Source organism: Macrosteles quadrilineatus, unplaced genomic scaffold (genome assembly GCF_028750875.1).
Source record: "Macrosteles quadrilineatus isolate MER2022 unplaced genomic scaffold, UCM_ALF_1.0 Scaffold_9__3_contigs__length_116548681, whole genome shotgun sequence".
Taxonomy (NCBI): domain Eukaryota; kingdom Metazoa; phylum Arthropoda; class Insecta; order Hemiptera; family Cicadellidae; genus Macrosteles; species Macrosteles quadrilineatus.
In genome coordinates, this window is record NW_026542602.1 from 113,832,922 (window position 1) to 113,854,154 (window position 21,233).

Consider the following 21,233-nt stretch of genomic DNA (forward strand, 5'->3'; position numbering starts at 1 on the left):
ACAGTGCTGCCAACCCAAAGGTCTGGAGCAATAAACATTCCCATACAAGGGTAATGTGGGTAATTCCGATATTTACGGCTACAAAGTAGGCAGTATAAATGCCGAAGGAAATTATATGTATAAAATATCTAGTTAGAACTTTTCATAGGTGAAATACTGTAAATAACAAAATACGACATTAAGTCCATCATCTTGGGAACCTGTTTCTCTCCATGCCCCTGGGTCACTGCTAGGCTACTTTCTCTTGTAACTAAATCTACAGTATTAACGGGTCAGATTTTATTAATTAACTAGCTGTTGCCGTTGGCATCGCCCGACATACTTTTTCGTCTTTTATTCTTTACTATGCTGAAGTTGTCACTGATTTCGCTACGGAACGGAACTACCCTCTCTGGAACAACCTAAATGATGTTTTTACCAAATATACTAAAGTATTCATATCTCCTTTCATTCATAATCATACTCCAAGCCAAATTTTCCAATGGTACAGTTAGTTTTCTCTAACTTTATTGAAAAGTATTTCAGAGAGTCTAAAGTAGGATTAAAAGTAACACAAAAACATTATTTTATTTAGTGATATACTGTATATATGATGTTCCCCGTTACTGTCTCGGCATGCTCTTGATTTGATATTATTCTTGAATTTTGTTGTCCCTTCTGTACATTTAATAATTACTAGAGGGCCCATGCTACTCTACAACGTTGAAATGAAAATCATATTCGAGCAATAATCAAATTTATAAATTTTTATTGAGTATCTTGATCTTAACTGATTCAAACGATAAATAGCTCAAATTAAAACCTTTAATTAACGTACTATTTTGCGTCCAAAACATGAAAAAAAACCATAAACAATAGTGGAACTATTGATTTTTAATCACAGAAAACCCTTATAAAAAAATAATTTATATGTTGGTTGTTCACATTGCAATTGCTTGTAGTCCGTCCGATTTGGATAACTAATTAATACCGGTAGCTTAAATGAAAGCCGGCATTTCACTGAAGGTTCTTAGACCAAAATATGTAGGATTATATAATTATAACTGGTGAAATGCATCTTAAATTGAAGTAAGAATTCGAAAAAGTCAAATATATGTTTTTTGGACGAGTAATACAGTAGATCAATATATATACCGATGCTTAGAGTGAAATCTGTGCACACCTTCAATTTGAGACCTCAATCATGAAAATCGGTTAAATTTATTTTTAAATATAAGAAGATTGACTCTATTAACGTTTAACGAAAACTATCACCGTTTTACAACAAATTGTGTAGCAGTTCCGGTTAATGATAACAACCTATACTGAATTGAAGCTTTAGAATAGAAGATTTCAAATGTTTACGGGAGCAAGCTCCTAAAATGTAATAATGTCGGTAGCTATACTTGCGATAGTACACTTGATAGGTTTTTAACAGCTTTTATTGATTTATGCATTATTATTATATAATAAATAATGCTATTTAATAAAATAAAAGATTGGTAATCATATGGTTAAACGTATGGACACTGACTAGTTTTTAGGTGGCGGAACGAGCAAATTTTCACAGTTTTGAATGTAAACCTATTTTACTCGAAAGATGTTTGAGATAGAAAAACACTCTTGAAATTCAAAAAATGTGGATAATTTAATTCTACACTACCGATCTTCCATAAGATTTAAGATCCAAGCATTGTAGCTTATAAGTTACAGACCAAAATATAATATCTTGCATACTCGAATTTCTTCTGAAATAGCTTTAATCCCCTAAACCACCCTTGAATTTAGAACTTTGCAAAACCGCCAACTTTGTACATCTTCACCATATACATGGATTGTCGTCCCAATGCAAAATTTTAGTATTCTAGGCCTTGTATATGTTTTGAGATACATTATAGTGATCATTTGTCAGTGATATGCCAATCAATATAAAGGTGGGTCAATGGAAAGCATTATTTATCTACGTGGTGATCGGATGCATAGCAGCTTCAAAGCGGATACGTCACAAAATTCGTGTTTGCCTATGAAATATATTGGGTATCTATATTTAATATATAGATACCCAATATGCCTATAAACATTCAAACTTATGGGTCAATTTGCTGCGCACAAAATCCAACAAAGTCTTTTAATAATATAGATACTTATAAGGTTAACAAGGAAACTCCAGAAACACTTGGGTGGAACCCAAAAGTCGGATCAGGATAAAAACTACTTAGTTTTCCCATTTAATGCATGAAGAATCAGTACACCAAATTTCAACGTTCTAGCTAGTCTGGAAGTTGGATTAGTAATGAATCATTGAGTGAGGGCTTTTACTTTAATATGTTAAGATTATTAGCTAAATATAACACATATGAAAGGTACAAAATAAAATCCATAAGTTAAATACAGTAGTAGAATATATAAAAACGGAGCTCCAGACAAAGCTGTCTTTAAAATTTGAAATAGGTGTTGCTGCAGACTTTTAATTTTATTCAGCGAGATTACGCCCCTGAATTTAGTGTTACTCCCTTAATATGACAACATTGTTGGATAAATCTAGCTCAGTGGGATAAATGCAGGGATGCAGCAGGCACTTGTAGAGCGAAATTTCCCACAATTTCCATGTAACCGTTTGACTGGTTTTCAGGTTATGTGACAAAATCCAAAACACAATTGAACATAGGATGCACAATAAATCGGATGTGTTTACTTTTGGGCTATTGACTTAATTATTACATCAAACAATTAAATGTATTCTGAACTTGTGTACCCGTTGCGAAATAGAGCGTACTATAGCTAGCCGCCATACCCGTGCTTCGCTAAAGGAACGCTAAAGAGAATAATTTATTGTTATGTTCCATAGATCTGTTGTATGAAAAGTTAAATAACTCATAAAATAAATGCCTAACATTTGCATTTAAAGCATCAAACGAATTATTTTCAAAAACGTGTTTTATATCAACTAGACAGCTAGCTGTTATCCACGGGCTTCACCCCGTTCCGTTTGACTTCATAAGTATTAATAACACTATTGATTGGATAAGTTAATTTAACTGATACTCATTTAGCGTTGAACTTACTAAACAACATCACAGATGCAATTTACGGACTTGAGAGGCCATCAATTCTGGACCTGCCCTTCAGATTTTTGTAAAGAGTTTTATCAAAAAATTTGTTGTTAACAGCTATTTTTAATGTTCAAAAGTTACTTTGTTGTACCGGTATTGCATTGCATATTTATCATGAAAACATCAAAAGAAATTTACAGATATTTTTAGTTGTACATATTCTTTAAAGACATCAAGAGAGTTATTAAGATCCCTTAGTTCGCTGACGATATAGGCTTAATACTTTAATTTGAAATGGCAACCATACAAAGTAGGTATTTTAAGCCAAGTACCAGAGTATGCATGGAGATGAGTGTAGGATGGATAAGTGGCACGATTTTGTATCCTTGTTAGTGACTAAGGCTGACATATTCCTTAGACACTGCTGTCAATTAATAGCCCATACTTGGCTGATGGAAACTATAGGGACCTACAGTTTAAAGTAGAATCAGAACCACATTTTTCCTTGGTATAAAAAAATTGGTCTAATTAACAGGATAGTACTGCGGATAGTCGTAGTACTCACTAGTAAGGGCGTTAATTCAAACCAGGAAGTATTACATCCACAGTACATGCCTATAAATATCCACAACTCGTGACCTCCTAGTAGCTGAATTACAGGATGACACCACCGTCTCAGTCTCTTAATGATGTCTTAGCTAAGACTTGACCAAAGATAATGGTTGATTCCACCAAGAATAAGTTAAAAATTGTTGGCATTAACAAAATTCTCTGGATATTGACTATTTCCCAGATTCTTATTGACTCACCATGTGTGTTTGGGCTTTGGGCCAGACATTCAGCACATCTGTGCCAAGGCCTCTGGCATTCTCAAAATGATCTGCTGTGCAAGACACTGTTTGAGCATCCATGATTTTTGTATCCATACCTGCTATATATCCAGTATAATTTTTATGTGCAGCAACAACTAGGGTCTTCGGTCTTACTGTGTATTCTGGTCGCTTTTACCAGCACAGCCTTTTTCAATGTCTTAGGCCCCCAATACGGGAAGAATGAGCGTACGCCTAGTATAAATTGTCCTTAAAGTAGTTCTCGTATGTCAAGAAGTTTACAACATAGATTTATATTGTAAGAAAGGGGATTAACCCCGTACCCACGGTGCTCATCTAAGCAGATACTCTGTTTACATTACACTTATAGTCCTCGCCACCCTAAGTTGAGGCAGCCCAAGGCCGCACGGCGTATATATAGTGCGGCCTTTGGCTGCCTCAACTTAGGGTGGCGAGGACTATAGTCGACCAGTTGGTGTGAAGAGAGTTGAACAGTAGCATGAGTATCGATTTACAAATTCCTTTCCCAGCTGACGTGAGCTAGGCGATGACCGGTAGGGCTGACTTCCAAGAAACATCGTTAACCTATAAGTCAAACACCCAATCAGCCAATGAGAAGGGCTAATGAAGAAAATGGAGGGGTGAGGAGTCTCGGAGCTGGAGGACCTGAAGAAACAAATCGAGGAGTTCACCACGGGCCACTGGACCAAGAAGATCGAGAGTTTCGGAGTGTGTGTATCGGTGCGTGTGCTTCTGGGACAATAAACAGTATGTAAAAAGAATAAAATATATAACTAAAGTTTTGTAAAACAAACAAGTCATATAGTTTGTCAGTAACTCATTCTTTTAAATTTTTAATTGATTTTCTTTTCTTGTAAATTATAACGTTGTAAATTTATTTATCTTATTATTGTTGATCTTTGCCTTTTCAAAGTTTTCTTTTGCTTTACTTTTGTTGTTTTTCTTAATTTAATTTTGTTCATTACACGTTGAGCAACACGCCCCTTAAGCAGTCTTATGTCTCATTAACCTAACACCTCTAGACTATGAAGTTCAAACATTTATTCAGAGGAAAATTCTTGAGTGATTTTGTTGGGTTGGCTAAATAGAGTTTGTTTCAACTTTTGAATTACTTATTTCATTTTTACAGTACACTCATTAGTCATTAAACACCAACATTATTTTATTTTACTAGCTATATATTAACTTTGCTTCTTAAGATTGGCACTCGCATATACAGGGTGTTTCAGAATTAGTGTCGGATATTTTAGGGTATTATTCCTGGGTAAGAAACATATCCAAATATAATATTTAAACAGTCCGGAAGTCTGTATTTACTCAAACAGCCGCCATTTTGTTTTTTTCCTTTAATATTTTTTTAAAGAGAATGGTAAAACATACGGAATTGAAACTTTGCACAAACATTTCTGACTACTAGGCAAAGCTACAAAAAAATTATGAAAATTTTCCAAATACATAAAACAAAATGGCGGCCATTTAAAATCTTGTTTCTTAAATAACTCAAAAACCGTTGATTTTATGAAAATGTTACAAGAATAACTTTTTTTAGGTAATTTTATTACAAATCGATTGACACCTTAATTTTTACAATTGGACGTATATTAACTGAGATATGGCAGTTTTAGTGATACGTCTGCCACAACAATGCATAACTCCGCATGCACTACAACTAACCTCCAGTGGTCACGTATCACTAAAACTGCCATATCTCAGTTAATATACGTTCAATTGTAAAAATTAAGGTGTCAATCGATTTGTAATAAAATTACCTAAAAAAAGTTATTCTTGTAAAATTTTCATAAAACCAAATGTTTTTGGGTTATTTAAGGAACAAAATTTTAAATGGCCGCCATTTTGTTTTATGTATTTGGAAAATTTTCATAATTTTTTTGTAGCTTTGCCTAGTAGTCAGAAATGTTTGTGCAAAGTTTCAATTCCGTATTTTTTACCATTCTCTTAAAAAAAATATTTAAGGAAAAAAACAAAATGGTGGCTGTTTGAGTAAATAAAGACTTCCGGACTGTTTAAATATGATATTTGGATATGTTTTTTACCCAGGAATAATACCCTAAAATATCCGACACTAATTCTGAAACACCCTGTATAATATAAATATAAATATCATTTTATCTTTATGTATAGTTATCTGAGACATGTACGAACAAGAACAATAAAAAAATATATCTAAAAAAAGAATATTTTATCTATAAAACTGTCAAAATAGTTAGAAGATCAAAATAAAATATATAATCATTTTTACATGTTTTCTTTACAAATTACAGATAAGTTTACTGGTAAGAATTTTAACAAAATTAACTGCTCTAGATAAATATAAGGTTTATTGGTAAAGTATAAAAACAGTACATAACAATAAAAGGCAACATATAATAATAACTATAGCTGCCCTGTACAGCGGCCAACCTTCTCCATAATATTTTTGTCCAGAGCTGGGGCTACACCTTTCTTCCTGAAACAAACATTTTAATCTTGGTAAAGAAAGTCACAATTTTAAAATACTCGGGGGTACCAAATTATGCGGGTTAGTGTAGTTGGTAGTTTCAAATAAAAAGGTCTTATTTTACAATAAATTACCATAGGTACCCTTAACTAAAAGTTTTTAACTGGTTTATTCCGCCTACAAACGTGCGACACAAACTCGATCTTTGGGGGGCTTTCATTGCTTGTTAAAGACACATGTTAACCTCTTCTTGCTAGAAGAATAACTCTTGTTAATGTGGCAAGAGGTAGATATCTTCCTGAGGAGGATCTAATTGGGAAGCTACAGGCTTTTATCGGACGCCTGAACTTGTAACTTCAAGAAAACAACTGTATGGGGTGCGCAATAATTTTATTTTTGGATGAAGTGCTTTATGGTCTTGGCCTGCCCCTGTTAACAGTTTTAACAGGATCAGCAACAGGTAAATTAAACCTTTTATATTTTGTCTAGGCCTATATTTCCCTGATCAAGTTAGTCCAAAGAAGTTTTTGTTGAATAATAGTTGTAAAGGCTTTAATTTCCTGAATTGAAATAAGTACTTGGGGACCGAGCCATGGCGTAGTTTATTTTGATTGTAAAAGCAATATACAGGAATGGATGCTTTAGAAGAATTTTAAATTTATAAAACAATCAAAATTCAAGCTAACACATTATTAAACGACAAAATCAGTTTATAGTCTAACGCTCTGTATGATACTCTAATAAAAAAACAAGAACAGCTGATGAACAAGGAGCCGAGCTGTACAAAGTCCACCGCCCAACCATCTTCCGCATCGCAGTCATGACCCTCATCTGCAACTGTGTGCACGAGGTTGGGGTTGGACATTGTAAGTTTTTGTCAGTAAGCCTACTCGTTTTGTTCATAAAACGTCTATGACTGTAAATAGTATATGTCCGTGTTTCGCATTTAAACTCTTGATGACCCTTTCGAAGTTACAGTGTTAAATGTTCTTGTACAAGATCTCATGATGAGGACTTAAGTCCTTAAAACCCGTAATCTATAAGGACTAAACAGGATCAATCTGGCAGTACTGAGGTAATTTTATACCTTTTATAGTTGGTTCATTGATCTTGAGACAAAACAACTCAAATATGAAAATGAATATTATGTTATTGATTTATTTTAACGTAAACAGTAGGGCAATTACAATGTTGGTCATAATTGTTTTTATACAGTAGGCCACCATTTGGTGGCTTTTACTTTTGTTCATAAATTCGGACTACTTAACAACTGTTTGGATTAGGCGGTATAGTTCATCTTCCCGTTGCGAAGCACGGGCACAGAAGCTAGTAAATTATCAAGTGATTTAATAAATAACTCTATATATAATATTTACAATAAACTATACCTTCAAAAACCTGGCTGTTTAACGGATGATATGGCAGACATACACTTATCTCACTAGGTGCTCTTCCTTAAGTTCTTTTACGGAGTACAGCGGCCTATAATTAGTATTCCTTTCAGCGCCTTCTGAAGGAGGGTGCATCCATCTCCTGCAAATGAGTAAGCAGTTATGAGTTGTAGTTAATAGTAGAACGAGGATAGCTATTCTAGGTACACTTGAGACGACAGCAAGAAAAGTCTATATTTTGTGCTCTTCTGGTTTAGTACTCCTGCACCCCAGTGGCGGATCCAGAGGGGGGGGGGGGAAGTCACAGTTTGGAAATATATGTCATATATTTTTGACTGCATGTAATACAGTAGGCCTAGTGCATACAAATTGCGTAAAATAATTTGTCACACTAACTTAGGACAAAGAAATGGTATAAAACTGCCATTTTTGAAGACTTAGTTTAAACAAATTTTTGGGGAGGGAGGGGGTACCCCCGAACCTCTCAGACACCCTGGTCCCCCCCCCCTTGTGACTGTTCTAGATCCACCACTGCCTGACATCATCTTTTCTAGGGTCAGGATATCAAGCACTACGCCGTGAGTACCCTTAAGCTACATTTCCATCCCTACAAGTCGCAGACACAAGTCGAGGCACATGTCGAGACCATGACGAGGCACATGTCGAGACCATGACGAGGCACATGTCGCACGTAGTTTGTCATGCCGTTTCCATTTCAGGCACAAGTCCCGCGACTACAACTGGCAGACAAGGCAGTGTTCTCTTTTATTGTGATGTGGTGAGGTTCGGTGGCTGATTTTGATTATATTGTGTTCTACAAATCACCATGGATGACATAACAGCCTCTGCTTTTTTATTTATGCCTGGTGCATACAATGAACTTAGAAGAAAACTACCTAGATAGTGGATAAGAAGTTTTTTGGCTAAAAGAGCATTGGAAGGTGCATTTAATCAATTGATGAGAGATTTGCGCGTACAAAGTGGCTTTGAAAATTTCCTCCAACGGACTCAACGAAATTTGAGGTTATGATTACCTGTCATTTATGAGCATGCGGTAGTTTGGAGGACCTGTGCATGCGCGAGTTGCAGGCACATGTGCCTTCGGCTTGGGCACATGTTTTGTCGCGCAGTCGGCGGGCACAAATTTGTGCCGCGACTTGAGCCAGGATGTTTCCATTCCTACAAATTTGTAGGAATGGAAACGTAGCTTAAGATCCTTTAAGATTGGCCGGCAATGATCCAAATGCCGAACAACTGTAATAATCCTAAAGGTTCTGGACAGCATCGTTGTGTCATCTGCAAATAAAAATGTTTTCTCATTCAGATTAAGGCAGGATTTTGTATAGGTTAGGCCTAAGTTAACTTATACCCTTAACCTCATTGACAAGATTCAAGATTCAAGATTGACAGGTAGGGCAGTCAAAATCGAAGCAAAAATTTAAAGCCGAGTAGGCTAAGTTTATGGGAAGATTTCATTAGCTTAGTGTAGCCTAATGTTTTTAATATCATAAAATAAAAATGTCTTAAAATATTATTATACTAGCCTAGGCTATTCATGGGGTTACAGCTCTTTAGCTTGATGCATTGAAATGGATTTAATGAAGTAGAACTACATATTACAACAATTACTATTACCCCTGATCTATTTAACTGCACAACTATACTTATTATTTATTTTAACGTCTGTGATAGAGCCTATATATTTGATAGGCTATGCATAAAAATGTGACTGTGATAATAGGCCTAAGTTATATCGCTATTGATCAAGTATAAGGATACTTCTATATACCGTGAGTTAATGTGTCTCAGACGAAGTCTATAGTAATCAGTGATTATTCAACGACCAATAAAATGGGCCTACTTAATTACTTGATGTCTTTAAGATGGCTAAGTTATTTTGTTAGTAGTATCAACTAAGTTTAGACTAACCTACAAGGTTTATTATCACACATAAAAATGTTTTGATGGCCGTTGCCCTGACGGTAGGTTAGTTGCGCATTTGCTACCTACAAAATCCGGGCCCTGCAGGGTGGGTTATAATGCGGTAGAATGGCGATAAACTTAGGTTAGTTGCCCATTGACGCCTTGAACAATAGATCTCTTGAAATTGTAAAGAGCAATGAAGCGTAGGCCTACGAAAAAGCCAGTCTACAATAGGCAAATCATTATGAATTTAATGTGTACCATGTAACCTTGTAAGTTATAGCCAGCCACCTCCACCTGTCACGTAAAGCCACAATAATCAAAGAAAAAATCACACTACTCCAGCTGCTGAGAGTATCAAATACGTATAGGCTATGTTATAAAATGCTAAAAACTCAAATGGTAAGTTAAACTAAAACTGTCATACGAAAAACTTTATACTTAGTCAGCATCTTATAAAAAATAAAAATGTAAAAAAAAACTAGTGCACTTGTTGCTTGAAATCGATCAATAGTCTAGTAGGCCTACCGGAAGTTATATTAAAACTAATAAGTAAGTTAGTCATAATTTTCTATGAGTTTAAAAATCCAACTAAAAGCGTAGTATGCAACTAATGGATAGACTAGGCCTATTTGATGTATCGATTCATTGGGTTAGCTAAGTTAGGTTAGGTTAACTTTACTAACCAAACTTGATATATTGAATGAAATAATCAAATTATCGATCAATATATTTATTCGAATTATGGTGTAGGACGTAAGGCCTAAAGTGCAGTTTAATTTTAAAATAGATATATTTTAAATATCGATTATTAATCAATATTTTCAATTTGATAGTTTCAATCGATATTAGCGAAGCCCAGTAAACTGTAGGCCTACCCCCAATTTATTTTATAAGCTAGGCCTACCAGAAACTAATATTCTAATATTCTAATGACCATGTCCATGTCAATAAGTTACACCTTTCAATTTTGTGATGACAAAAATGGTTCTTTAAACTGTAGTAGTTGTAACTTAGGCCTAAATTGAAAATACACACCTAAAATACAAATTTGTATGACAATTTGACAATTGAAATTGACAAACAATAAATTCTCCAAAATCCAACCTCAAACTTACTAGAGCTAGTAGAGCTAGAGCAGCAGCAGATCTAGAAGAGAAGAAGAAGAAGAAACGCAGAACAGAACAAGAAACGAGACGAAGGAAGGCTGAAATTTGGGTGGAGTAGAGGTAATTCAAAGAAGTCGCGGGAATTTTCAGAAGTGTACAGGGTAAGCGACCGCACCGCGAAACACGTGACCACGGCGAAGCCACGCCCTTCCCCCAGAAGGGAGGGGCCGGGACCTAGCTGACCGATTTGAGTTGTCGGTACCTACTTGATATGTGATTTAAGTGAAATGGTACCTAGATGAAAGGTTGCCTAAAAGAAGGCCTCCCGTTCAGATTTGATTCACTGGATGTCCCCCACAGTTGGATACCATACGTCCATACTGGTTTTAGAATAGTTTTATATAAAAGTAATTTATTTTCTGTTGTTAATTTAGAATTTTGATTTAATAGCCAAAAAAGATTTCTAAATTTTAAATTTAACGAAATTCTCTTGTTCTAGATGTGGCTTTTCCAAGTGAGTCTTCTATCAAGGGTCAAGCCCAAGTATTTAACCTCATTGCACTGTGGGATTTGAACGTTGTTTAGGGTAACTGGAGGACACGTGTCTAATTTTGTTGTAAAGGTTGTATGGACAGATTTACTCTCATTTACTTTGATCCCCCAATTTTTTAGCCAATTGAGATATCATCGAGTCCAGTTTGCAACATTTGTGAAGCTATCACAGGGTTTTCATGAGAGGCTATAATAGCAGTATCATCAGCGAAGGTTGCAATTTCGACATTCGGATTTTCAGGGAGGTCCGCCATGAACAATGTGTAGAGAACGGGGCCCAATACACTTCTTTGGGGAACTCCTGCTTGAATTTCGTGAAGTGGGGTAACAGTATCGCCAAATTTTACTCTGAAGTGTCGATCGAAAAGGTAAGACATTATGAGATTGAAAAATGTGTGGGGAAGATTAAGTTTTAGTTTGTAGAGTAAACCAGTATGCCAAACTTTGTCAAACGCTTGACTCACGTCAATGAATACAGCAGAACAAAACTTCTTGGTCTCGATATCCTCTTTGATAATAATATCCACCAACCGATGAACCTGTTCAATGGCAATGTTTTACCGAAATCCAAACTGGTAATAAGGAATTAAGTTCAACTTATCAATCACAAAACGAAGGTGCTTTAAAAGAAGTTTTTAAAAAACCTTTGAGGCAATGGGGTTCACATTCAACTATTTTGAAAACATAAAAACAATAACAGCCAAATCAAAACAAATACATACTAATTTGACAGTTACAATCAGGTGATCTTTTGTTTTCAATCTGAGTGACGTCAGAATATGACGGGAAAAGCCACGGCCACCTTTAACTACAGGCCGCGGTTACAACGGGTCGCCGTAATTTTATCCCCTGGGCAAAGCTGACGTCACTATGACGTAGTAACCTGAGCGCTCAAAAGTTAATAAAAAATTAGCCCCAGCTGATTTGGAAGTCTAATGAAAATAGAAGGAGCGTGATTAATTAGATTAGCAATAAAATCCGGAATTGTACCCCTTGTCCATATAACTAGCGTTTAGACAACTGAAGATGTACGGGCCGGATTTTTACCCCCGGAATTTTACCCCTGGATTTTTACCCCTGGGAATTTTACCCCCCGGAATTTTACCCCCTAGCCGAAAATAGATGTTATTAAGAATGATTGATTTTCCTATTTCTGTTTTTATTTAATTGTAAACATTTTATTATTAAGTAGCCCATATTTATTTATTTATTTTACAATCCCTTCTAAGTTAACAGAATTCGCTGTTTAATTTGGATGTTCGGGATTTGCATTTGGGGCCAACTGTTGGTTAATAATTATGTGAAATAAACTGAGTATCTTATTTAAATGATAATTGGGTGAACATTTCTTCGTAAAGAAACAATAGGTAATGCATATTTTGTTATTTACAATACAAACGAAAAACATTGTTTTACCACGGTTGTATAATAAATCGTTAAAGAAATCTTCGAATCAATTACCATTCTGATGTTTGTTTATACGTCATATTAATCAACAGTTGGCTTCAAAGATCGAATCCTGATACTCGAATCTCAAAATTAAAATCAAAAACCTGTTCGATTAGTTGATGTTACAAATAAATTAAGATAGGCTACTTAATAATAAAATGTTTACTATTAAATTAAAACTGAAAGAAGATAATTAACCATTCTCACTCATTTGTATATCCTGGCCAGGGGGTAAAATTCCGGGGGTATAAATCCGGGGGGTAAACTTCCGGGGGTAAAAATCCGGGCCGTACATTTTTAGCTGACCTCATGAAGGGGGTAAAAGTCTGGGGGCAAAATTCCGGCCCGTACACTCTAGGTTTTTATAATTCGATGTGTTCTGATTAAATTCACAACCGTGAAAATACACGTTTAAATCCGCGTTTAATCCATCGAACTGATGTCGCGAAACTCAAAAGTTCGCGGCCAGAATTTTACCCCCTGGTTTGTGACTTCACGTTCGCCCAGAGGGTAAAATTCCAGGGGGTAAAAATCCTCTACCCCGTTACAACTACCGGGAAGTGTTCAGGAGTTTGCCTCTTATTACTGAAGTTTTTAGTTGCTGAAACTATTTGTTCTTACTAGTGGACCATGCTGCTCCGCAGTGTTGCTAGAAGCAAAAGAAAAAAAATTTATCAAACTGTGTTCTCCCCCATTGCAAACGAAAAGCTTGAGTATAACTGCAATAATCATTTTATACTTATATACAAACCCCGTACGAAGGACGGGTACTCCGCTAGTAAATAAATAAAATAAATATAATATCCGAGAAACAATCAAATTTATGATTTTTGATTGACTAATACAGTATCTTGAGCTTAACTGATTCAAACGATCAATACAAATTAAAGCCTATAACAAGGGAGTATGTTTTATCTATGCTATAACTTAATGATTATTTTGAGTCTAAAACATATAAAAAACATGAACAATACTGGAGTTATTGATTTTAAATCACAGAAAAACTCATGAAAAATACTTTTCATGTTGGTTATTCACCTTGCGTTTGCTTGAATCTCGCCCGATTTGGATAACTAACAGCTTAAATGAAATCTGGTATTCACTGAAGGTACCAAAATATGTAGGATTGTATAATTATAACCAACTGGTGAAATACATCTTAAATTGAAGTAAGAATTCGAAAATTAATCAAATTATGTTTTTTGGTCGAGTAATACAGTAAGTAAATATACGCCGATGCTTGATGTGAAATCTTCGCATGCATGCCTCCAATTTGAGACCTCAATCATGAAAATCGGTCGGGTAGAAGAGCCAAACGAACTCGGAAAAGAAAAACCAATTTTTGTAAATATATAGGTAAGATGTGTAAATATGTTAAATCTATTTTATATGGCCTGTTAACACATAACCAAAACCTTATTCTCTGTAATCATGGTGGAAGGAATCCACCATAATCTGTAATCAGATGTTTTATCTTTACTTTGAAATTCTTGTTTTAAATTTAGAACCCTAGGGAGCAGAACGCTGTATTTTTATTTTATCTTATTAGTTTTGCCATAGATAAAACAGAGTCCCTAAGGGACTATGTTTGATCTATGGTTTTGCCAACAGTTAGGATTAGTTTTGCCAACAGTGTCATTTGGAGACTTCTGATTGGCTGCGGCAACACCATTACCGAAACGATACGATGGGACGACATCGGACATCGGCCTCGGTGATAAAGTGGATAGCGTGATTGGTTGATAATCTGAAGGTGAGGTGTTCGAATCTCGCTGTTACTGGTAGCACTAACTGTTTGTCAACATTTTTCTTTATCAGCAAGTTTAGTTGATTTTGTTAGGTAACATGACAGTTTAATTTTATAATTAAAACATTATAAAATTAAATCTAAGCCATTTATAGTTTTATTTAATGAACAGAACTATTTTTTTTCGATTCAACCTTCATTCGATTTTCATCAGCAAGTTTGGTTAGGTTATGACAGTTTAATTTTATAATAAAAAAAATTAATTTGAGGTATTTATAATTTTATTTTATGAACAGTAGGCTACTATTTTTTTATTATTAAACTTCTATTTGATTTTTTCATTATCAGCAAGTTTGGTTAGGTTATGCCAGTTTATTTTATAATTAAAACATTATAAAATTGAATTTGAGGCATTTATAATTTTATTTTATGAACAAAACTATTTTTCGATTAATTCATTATAGTCAACCAAGCCTCCAAATGACACTGTTGGCAAAACTAATCCTGAAATAAAAATTGTGTGAGCAGAACCTGACGAACCTGTACCTCTTAACCTCTGCTCTTCGAATTGTCAAATTTAAGTATTTACAGCTGACTTCATTTGATATATTTACATTCATCCAAAATGTAAACATGAAAAATTTGGAAGCCCATGGGGCTTAGCCCAAGGTAAATATATGAAAATGAAATGATATAGGTAGTATTGCATTGTCATTCATTTGTGAGCTATGTTCCAAGTTTAAAGCATAGATAAAACATACTAGTCTCTAGCTCAACAGTAAGTTAGTTTAAAATCGATTAAAAAATGTGTAAGAAAGGGAACTGATAAAAACAAGCCCATGGGGCGTAGCCCAAGGGGAATATGAAAATTAAAATATATAATATTGCATTGTCATCCATTTGAGAGCTATGAGTTTCAAGTCTCTAGCTCATCGGAAAGTTAGTTTAAAATTGATTGCAAAATTTGTATAGGACAAGAAAGTGAGCTAATAAAAATGTTTTAAAAATCATAGCTCATTCATAGATTCAGGTTGTATAAATGTATCTAAAAAAGGAAGGTTTGTTAAAAATCTGTTTTCAACATTACAATTTTGTACATCACATACTTTTTAGACAAACAGAAAAAAACCTTTAGCAATTTTATAGGCAAGGAGTCATCATAATATAAAACAGTACCTATTTAATAGCATTATACATTTTTATTTTGTAAAATTATAAAAAATCTATACATTGTTACTATTGTTGTATGTAGGCCTATAGGTACAAAATACAAATAATGTTTGTCAGTCTGGAATATCTTATACTATTTCAGTCTAGAATATATCTATCTGGGGCCCATTTCATAATAAACTACAAGTTACAAGTAACTTGTAACTTGTACTTTCCATTAGATTTGCATTGGGCGATCAGCTGATTTACTAATAATATACTGAGTTTGTACTTTATTATGAAATGGGCCCCTGCAGTCTACAATATCTTGGTATACAGGGTGTCCCTGAACTCTCTACCAATATTTTAGGGCATTGTTTCTGGGTAGTTAACATACCTAAATATCATATTTAAATTGTCCGGAAGTCCTTAGTTACTCACACAGCCGCCATTTTGTTTTTTTAAGTTATTATTTTTTTTCTAAGGAATGGTTAAACATACGAAATTGAAACTTTGCACAAACATTCATGACAACTAGACAAAGCTACCAAAAAATTATGACGATATTTAAAATTCATAAAACAAAATGGCGGCCATTTTAAATTTTGTTTCTTAAATAACTCGAAAACCGTCGATTTTAGGAAAATTTTACAAGGATAACTTTTTTAAGACAATTTTATTACAAATCGATTGACACCTTAATTTTGAAGATTGGACAAGTATTAACTGAGATATGGTCGTTTTAGTGATACGTGACCCCTTTCAGCATGTGCTGCAACTAACCTCCAGCGGCTACTTATCACTAAAACTACCATATCTCAGTTAATACTTGTCCAATCTTCAAAATTAAGGTGTCAATCGATTTGTAATAAAATTGCGTCCGAAAAGTTATCGTGTAAAACTTTCGTAAAATCAACGGTTTTCGAGTTATTTAAGAAACAAAATTTAAAATGGCCGCCATTTTGTTTTATGAATTTTAAAACTCGTCATAATTTTTTGATAGCTTTGTCTAGTTGTCATGAATGTTTGTGCAAAGTTTCAATTTCGTATGTTTAACCATTCCTTAGAAAAAAATAATAACTTAAAAAAACAAAATGGCGGCTGTGTGAGTAACTAAGGACTTCCGGACAATTTAAATATGATATTTAGGTATGTTAACTACCCAGGAACAATGCCCTAAAATATTGGTAGAGAGTTCCGGGACACCCTGTATATCAGCATTGGCTATTTTATAGAAGTTTACATTGTCTTCGTATATAATCTACAAAATATCTTGGAGTAAATCAGTCTTCGATGTCTTAGTATCTATCATAGTCAACAATTATCTTATAATCTATCAGTAAGGAATAAAACTAAGTTACATTCAGTTAATACCCCCACTACAGCAAAACTGCACACTAAGAGAATTTCTATTTACCAAATTTCCACAAGAATATTCTTTAAAAAAATTGTGTTAAAAAGATTTATTTACAACATTTATTTCTAGTTCAATATTATATTATTCACAGAAGTTTTAACAAAATAGAAAAAGAAAATAACATAAATAAAATATTGCGGGTTCGCTCAAACTTGAGACACCCTGTAACATATATAGTAAATTTAGATGCAGGTTACACGTTCAATTTTCTTTAGGCTTCACCCAACAAGAAGTCTTGGGGAAGCCTTAACATTAGGTGTGTTTATTTTAGCGAATTTCCCATATAGGGAATAAGCTATTACCATTGGTCTCATGGTAAGACCTGGTATTTACCTTTTCATTTTGAGGTCCCCAGAGGCCAAAAACACCCTCCGTTAAAATTCATATATATATATATATATACAGTATATATATATGTGTGTGTGTGTGTGTGTGTGTGTGTGTCTGTTAGCGCGATAACTCAAGCAAAAATGATCCTATTTTGATGAAATTTATTACAATTGTGTAAACCTACGTTTATCGAACGAGTTCGCGAACCAGCATAATCGGACTATGGAACGGGGGGGTTTATGGGGCGTTTTATGGGGTAAAAACTGGTTTTTCCCATTTTTTACTCTAAAATCATACAATTTTACAATTTATTTCCAGACCATTTTGTAGAGCTTTAAAAGAATACCATCGAATAAGAATAACATCAAAATTTTGAAGTTACAATTTTTTGGGAATTTTTTCTGTAACCGTTGGGCATACAATAACGCTTCAATGTACAGGGTGAGGCAGTGAGAGCACCCCAATTTTCTTTCGTTGTCACACTATAAGTGAAGCAACAATGAATGAACAGCTGTGCTAATAACATCAATCAATTAGACTATGCCATTTTAGTAAACATTATGCCTGAGGCTATTAACACTGATATGGAAACCTATTTTTAAAATAATGATTCTCGTGCAAAAACCCAGAGATTGTTTGGACCACATTCCATCCTTGGTCAACATGGCGCTGTTACAGACTGGAAAACAACAAATGTTGAAAGAGTGCGAGTCAGTTGCTCAAAGTCCAAAGAGATTTGCCAGAAACCTTTTGTAGTTGAAAGCTTTAAGTTGGCTCTTTTTTTTTGGGGGGGGGGTATTCTGATAAGCTACTTGAAGCTCGAGACTTTTCAAAGTTACCCCAAAGATTCGCTTGAACCGAAGCTAAGAATTGTCCAAAAACTAAAGTGATTCCTGAAGAAATGTTGGAGAAGTATTTGATGGAGTTTTCAAGTGACTAAAAAGAATGAATGAATGAATGAATATAGTTGAATGAATGAATATAGTTTATTCCAAAAAACATAGGCTTCAAACTGTGATTATAAACTAAAGAAAGTATAATGGACAGAGACTTTTGTCACTAAAAATATATTATACGAGTTTTAATAAAGCCAAAAAATATAACAATAAAATAAAGGAACTAGCAGACACAGGCAGTGCTACCTGTGCGTCTGCTAAGTTGCTGTCAAATAGAAAAAAGAAAAATTATTGAATTTTGGAATGGCAATGAAATGTCAAGTAGGACGACTCGACGAGGAAGTCAACTGCAGGATTTTGTTTTCAAGAATTGGGAAAAAATGACTATGTTAAGTTAAAATGGCAAAAGATAAGCTGTGTGTTGATGTGCTATTTATATCGATATGGTGAATATAATTGAGTTTGTACTATTTATAAATTGGGGTGCTTTCATTGCCTCACCCTGTACTAAATGATTTCTCTTTTTAAGCTCTACAAAAATATTAGGATATTTTAGGGGGGGAATAGGAAAAACCAATATTTAACCCATAAAACACCCATAGTCAGATCATGCTGGTTCACAAAACTCGCTAAAATAAACATACAGATTTGTACCAAATTTAATCAAACAAATCGCATTATTTTTGCTTCAGTTATCGCGCTAACGGACACTTAAATAAATAAATTTATATTAATTTGAACAAAGTGTGTTTTTGGCCTCTGGGGGCCTCAAAACGAAGAAGTAAATATGTCCCAGGTCCAGGTCTTACCATGATACCTACGGTAATAGCTTATTCCCTATATGGGAAATTTGCTAAAATGAGAATTTTAAGGCAATTAGTTAACTTCAAATGAGTTTAGCTGAGCTGAACTGTCATGAGATGAGCTACCAAGTACCAACAGCTTTTAAAATGTTTGTAACAGACTAGATGTGTTTTACTTGGGTAGATTTAGATTGAATAAAAAAACTGTCAAATACGAAGCTATAGTAAACCCTCTCTTAAACAACTCTTGGATGAGACTGGGCCTCGGTTGAATAACTTTTTAAAGGTTTAAACTAGTAATACGTAACCATGTAAAATATACGAGAAATATCCACCAAGTAACTGCCAACTGGGCATGGCTCGATAGGTAGTGGAGGTAGCGGCGCCATTCTCAAATCAGAAATTATAGTCCGTCAATGGGTTCGGATTTAAAAAAAAGGAAGAACGAACGTTCACTATGAAGACCGGAATGGTAGGCCATCTCTCGTCACTGATGACTTGGTGAACAGAGTGAAATAGAAAATTTGGGAGAACTAATCATCATGATCTCGCACTAATTTCCCTGAAATTTCTCTAAGTGACAGAAAAACTTGACTATGATATCAAGCTTTGTGCTCGTTAGATTCCAAAAGAACTCACCGATGTGATCACAAAATGAAAAGAATGAGTTCTGCCATAGACTTTCTCACTCTGTATAACATTGAAGGAGAACCTTTTTTGGACAGGATTGTTACCGGAGGGTGGAGATGAATCCATTTTTAATCCCAAAACATTTCTTCAATATTTTTGCCTAACTAGGTAGATTGAGTTTCACAATTTATTTTTAAAGGATACAAAGGAGACTTTTTGTTAAGGATAAATATATTGAACAAGATCAAATTTTACTTTTTATTTTGTTTACGGTTTGAATTTAAAACTAAGCAAGGTTTGAATTTTTATAATTGCTAACCAATCTCTGATGCATTGTTTTTTTTATTTGATTTAATTAATATTTGTATATTAGACATAGCCCATTACTGTAATGTTTAATGGCTGAATATACAATTTGAATTTCAAGGATTAGTTTGACTTTTACAGGTATTTGTAACTTTTAATAATTAGTCTACAAATAATTTATAATTATTAATTACATAACATCATTAAACGACTATTCCGTTCTTATCAGTGTTAAAAAGGAGGCTCGGGATTGGAAGAAATCGCTCCGATGTTCCGTTCAGATTTCAATTCCGCTGTCTCGTTTCCAGACGACACAAAGGCGTTCAAAAAGACCTCGGCTATTTTTGGTATGATTTGGAAGTGTTGAGCACGAAGCGGTTGGGGGGGTTCTTTGTCCAGAGAAGGTCTCGTGGCTGCGCACACCGATGTGAGAATGGCTGTGCTATCCCCACCACTTATCACACCACGCCCAGATGGCAGTTACTTCGTGGATATTCCGCGTACTAAATGTATTATTGATATTATATGAAAAGAAAACTCCAGTTGCACATACATCAATTTTTCCCTCTCAATGTTTTCATATAATATATAGGTAATGGACTCAAAAAGAAGGAACAATGAGTATGCAGTGATTGTGTTGGTTACATAACTGAACCAATTGACTCACTGTACCATAAAAGACAGTATTGCTCATTTTTACTCCTAAAAATAGGGACACATACTTTGTTATAAAAAAAAAAAAACTCAACAAAAGTTGAATTTCAACCACATTGATAATTATTACTGTCCATAATAATACATACATACATGTATGAAACAAACTCTAAAATTAGCTTGGACATTTCATTATAAAAACTTGCTGTAAGTACAGTATTAGTATCGCTTAGACCCAGTTATAATTTATTACTTTGATAAATATAGGACCAGAAATTTCCAGATTCCTAGAAAAGGTCAGTTAAATTAACCAGTTTAAAAATTATCAGAATACAACTACTGTATCTCCATTATAGCCTGGGCAGAGACGGTATTTTTAGTATTGGTTAAGAGAAGGTTTACTGTATGCTTTAACCTTTAACCCTAACAAATGTTCATCAATTAAATTAATATTTTAAATACATTAAAACTGCTTTACAAAGAAGGCAATTGTGTCACTCTATCAAAGGGTTTCAAAAGTCTTTCTCCAAATGGCA

The 21,233-nt window shown here is 34.4% G+C and overlaps 1 long non-coding RNA gene across 1 annotated transcript; it reads right to left on the reverse strand.

Moving 5' to 3' along the window:
- Window positions 1–6,203: 6,203 nt before the first annotated feature.
- On the reverse strand, window positions 6,204–10,780 carry LOC129003070 (uncharacterized). Its single transcript, XR_008491613.1, has 3 exons — window positions 10,694–10,780; window positions 7,730–7,874; window positions 6,204–6,350 (listed from the first exon to the last, which is right to left on the reverse strand). It is a non-coding gene; the product is annotated as an uncharacterized LOC129003070 (long non-coding RNA).
- Between the last annotated feature and the right edge of the window lie 10,453 nt (window positions 10,781–21,233).